General features: G+C 39.8%; 1 long non-coding RNA gene across 1 annotated transcript; it reads right to left on the bottom strand.

Moving 5' to 3' along the window:
* Window positions 1-2,182: 2,182 nt before the first annotated feature.
* On the bottom strand, window positions 2,183-4,230 carry LOC147474358 (uncharacterized). Its single transcript, XR_015209111.1, has 2 exons — window positions 4,020-4,230; window positions 2,183-2,745 (listed from the first exon to the last, which is right to left on the bottom strand). It is a non-coding gene; the product is annotated as an uncharacterized LOC147474358 (long non-coding RNA).
* Window positions 4,231-4,534: the final 304 nt, after the last annotated feature.

The raw sequence follows: 4,534 nt of genomic DNA, 5'->3' as shown, positions 1-4,534 counted from the left end.
ATGCATTTATACTTGATATCTGTCATGCATAAACAAATTAGCCACGTCGTAAAAAACCAGTACAATTAGGTTGTTTGGAGCTGATCACTACTTATTTATATGTGAATGTGAATGCCAAAGAAGTGTATATGCTAATCTTGGTATGATGTTTGCTATTTTAGATAATATGGCAGCCATGGGACGCCTGGGTGAATGCTCCCCAGTTTGCTTTGAACGCTTCATATACGAAGCCTATATCGACATGGCTTATACACTTCGACATTGTAGAGAGGTATATGCCAGAAAGATGCATGAGGTAGTTTGGGCGGAAGCAACACATACCGAATCCACCTCCTAGGTGGAGAGATAATCCTAAATCCCGGTAGCCGTCCAAAGAAATATGCATAGACTGGGAAATCTGGTGTACGTCTGACTGTACTGGGGAAGAACAAGTATAGTTCACCGAGGCAAGTCATGCAGCTTACTTGGAGTGGTATAGAGCCACAGTGTCACGCAGATTCGACCCTTGCACCCTCACGAGGCATTGCTAAGGGATAAGTTGACTGAAGAGGTTAATATGTTATGAATTCATTCCGTGTGTTTACTATGTTTTTGTTTAGAATGATGTTTGCTTAGATTGCATGTTCTTAACGACATTTGTTTAGAATGCATGCTTTTAGAAAGTAGCTTGATTATGATATGATGAGATTTCCCTAAAAACTTCTTCTTGCTAGTAACTTCAACCTTTGTTATATGGATAGTTATCCATGTATATCTTGTGAAGCTAAAATTGCATTTCTTTTTGTGTTTTGGTGTAGAGGAAGCGCTCTTTCCGCCTTGCTCAATTGCTTGTGCCTTTCTTCGAGAGTATCACTGAGCAAGTAATCTCAGAAGATTTGCTCGCCGTGCATTTAGAAATAGTAAGAGATGGTGAAGCCGGGAGTGATGTTGTGTAAGTGAAGATATGCATTGTGATGAGAGTGCGAGTGGTGTTCAGGAAGGCTCCAATGACATGAGTAGTGAGTCTGATCCTTTTTTGGCACCAACTTATGAAAGTGAAGACAGCATTGATGACGTAGAAGTCAATGAACAAGGTGAGTGGATCAATGTAGTAATCGAACCAGTCAATGTCCCATCTCCAGTCAATGTGCCGTTGTTAGATGAAAATATGCCGCTGACTACAACAACAACACCGCTTCTCGTGGTGGTAAGTTTAGGTTGTGATGTACAGTTATCGAATTAATGATGTACTCTTTAGTGTAAATGAATAAACACATATTTGAACTGATGTGTAGAGAATGTTGAAGGAGGCATTGCTAGTGGTCGTCCCCAAGTCGAGCCGGAAATACGTAATGGTAACCTGGAATTGTTTAAATACATATAAGCATCAAAGAATTGAATTCCCAAAGTAATAATTATCATTGATGCTTACGGGCTGGAATTTGCGACAATTGGTTGTGTCGGTAATTCTTCGAGTCCGATTGACAACATTATCACTTCCGTGCATGCAGAATGTGATATGCAAGACATGCATGAAGGTAAACATGTTTTCAAATTTATTACTGATGCAGTTTTTTTTAAAATTTTTTTTATAAGGTTTAGTACACCCCAACTTGTATTAACTTAACTTAATTAAAGAAGTGGATAAAGGTCCTGACTTTTGCAAGTTTGCATTAGTAGGTAGACTAGACTTCCAAAAGATCAAAATTTAAAGGGTTCATCACTAAGGTTTTATGGGCACCCAAAAAAGGGTTACTATCTATGTAATATGTTCTTACATATCCCCTCTTTTCTTTAGTATTGCTGTCTATCAGTCTTGTAGGACTATTCAGAAGCATCTTGTCATCGGAGCCAGTTCGCCTTCGTTCCGACAAAGAGTATGCTTTGCCTTATTCTTTTTTCACCTGGTTCCTTGCAAGAGAGATTGGACACGTCCTCACTTGTTCGTTTTTCAAGATCTTTGAGCCTCTTAAGGATGTCGTAGGGATTCTTTTAACAGGTTTGTCTTTGTGCTAATAGACCCCCTCAAATCCCGGCCAGGCAAGGGACTAGTTCTCTACCTGATCCCATTCCGACTTCTGTAGGGTTTACTGGTAACAGTTTCTGCATTGCACCTCACTAGGGTGGCTTTTTTTTTTTATCAGGTTTATTATCCAAGTCCCTTAGCCTTAGTTGGAAGCGAAACCAAAGAAAGCTAAGCTGCTTTTCTTTTTCCGTCTGTCTTTTTCTTCTTCGTGCTACTCTTGAGATGGTAGTGAGGAAGGGACATGCTTTGTCTTTCGATGTAGTTCCTTTGCTTGGGCTTCTTACCGTGATGGAAGAAAGTAGGTTTATAATGAGAAAGGGATTTGCTCAAGATGTTTCCATTGCGATCGGTTCTACTGCTCTTACCACTGCTGCTGCACCCTTATCCCAACCAAGTAATACAAAACCCTTCCGCTCAACAGCTATTCTGATTTCCGAAAATCAAAATACTATCTTATGAAAGAAAGAACTTCGAAACGATCATGCCAAAGGAACTTCGGGACGGGATCAAATAAAGGAATCACATAAGGAATCGGGAAACCCCCCTCTTAAGACTGTTAGGTTTATTTGAAAAGCTTTCATCGCCAGGCCCTGAGACCCCCTTATTAATTAATTTACCTACCCGATCCTACTAGGTTGATTAGCGCATTGCTCTTAGATTCGTAGCTTTCCCTCTAGTCTAGCTCATAGCCAACTCCCATCCCCGGTCTACCCGCTCATAGTTCTTGCTCTACCCATGCACTGTAGGAACCGTTATTTCAGAACGAATATTTCTACAAACCGCGAGAACCCACGCACAGCGAAATCAATGGGGTTCTCACAATTTTGAATAGAAAACATACCTTTGAATCCGATTTAGATAACTCTGAGAATCCAAGCTTTATCAAATTTGAAATCAACCCCTTGATCTTCTGTTGTATTCTTTTAGAATATATTAGACGTTGTGTGGGCAACGATCTACCAATCCGCTTCTTTCTCACAAAACTAGATCCAATTTTGGATCTATCTTTCCTTGCCTCTTTTTCTAATCCAGTGAATGGTGAATTTTGGCCAGAGAGAAAGAGTATTCTATTTATAAGCTACAACAGGGACCATGAGGAGAAATTAGGGTTGGGCCTCCTGACGGGCTTGGGCTTCCCATGTTCACCCCAAACACACGGCCCAAGTCCGTCAACAAATGGCTTATTCCACTAAAGGTCATTGTTGCACTACCGCCCTAATCCCAAATTACGTGTCAGCGTTTATAGGCTCCATATTATATGCTCATTGATCTCCCTATGTTTAAGATATCGAATGTCCGTTGATTAAGTCAAGTTACTGACAACTACATCAATCAACTTCTTATGTCTTTGAGTAGTACCACTCAACCTCATTGTCATGTCGGAATAAATCCATCTGCAGGGTTTACATGACAATCTTTTTGAGCTCCTCAAGGGGACATCATCAACCCGACTTCTTGCGGGACAGTGTCTCGAATTCCTTCTATAATCAACAGCACACCTTACATACAATGTCATTACCCAATCCATCGAGTTTGTTGATTCACCAATGAATCTCACTCATTGATGATTTAAAGTAATGTGCAATGCACGTAAGTGCCCGTTATTATATCCGGATTATGAGGACAAATATCCATAATAACACAGGCGTTTGTTCTCTTATATAGTCAGTATAAGGAGAAACAACCTCACTTGGTCCTGTTCAATACACACAAAGTGTACTAGTGTAATCCTATAGCCAAGATAGACTAATACCATATTATACTACAACCGTACTAATGGTTTATCCAAATCCATCTAGGTTGTGAACGATTACTTATATTTTATAAGGTACTGATGATATTAACTTCTGTGTGTCCACACCATATCATCTACAACATAAAGTATTAGACACATGCATATAACTAATAACATATATAATATGCATAACATTTGCCCATATGATTCTCATTCAAAATATAAAGAATTAGAGTTAATACAAAAGGAATGCTTTTAGTAAATAACCCTATCATGCACTTCTTTCATCCGAGGGTGGAAGCCAGAAAGAAATTACAACCTCCTAACAAACTCAGATTAGCTCTTTCTCTTTAGACTGAAGCAGCACTCGATGCACCTTACGTTCTACTCGGACAGAACTATACTCTATAGCTGCTTTATCGACAGAGTCATAGGAAACAGAGCTTTTTTATCCTGACTCTCAAGGGTTCAGTATCCTTAATCAAATGCCCTATACAGTACTGGAACATTAAAAAATAGAATCTTATTTACCATAATAATAATAAATTCCCCCAGTGTCCGTTATGATGACAGTGTCATCAGCAAATTGGTAAATTAGGGGAGCCGGAATCCCCGGGTTTTTTAGTCCCATATCCCCTATTGTTATTCTTTCTTGAGGGCTCTGTTCAACATTTCGGCCACTAACTCCTTACGGGGATAACGGGCATCCCTGCCTCAGGCTCTTGGTCGCATGGATGAATCCTACTCCCTGAAAAAAAAGGGTTCAATAGATTGATTAGCTATGCATGCTCTGA

The sequence above is a fragment of the Coptis chinensis genome, chromosome 9, assembly GCF_015680905.1.
Source record: "Coptis chinensis isolate HL-2020 chromosome 9, ASM1568090v1, whole genome shotgun sequence".
Taxonomy (NCBI): domain Eukaryota; kingdom Viridiplantae; phylum Streptophyta; class Magnoliopsida; order Ranunculales; family Ranunculaceae; genus Coptis; species Coptis chinensis.
The sequence above is the reverse complement of the archived record's forward strand: the minus strand, read 5'-3'. Positions and strand labels throughout refer to the sequence as shown.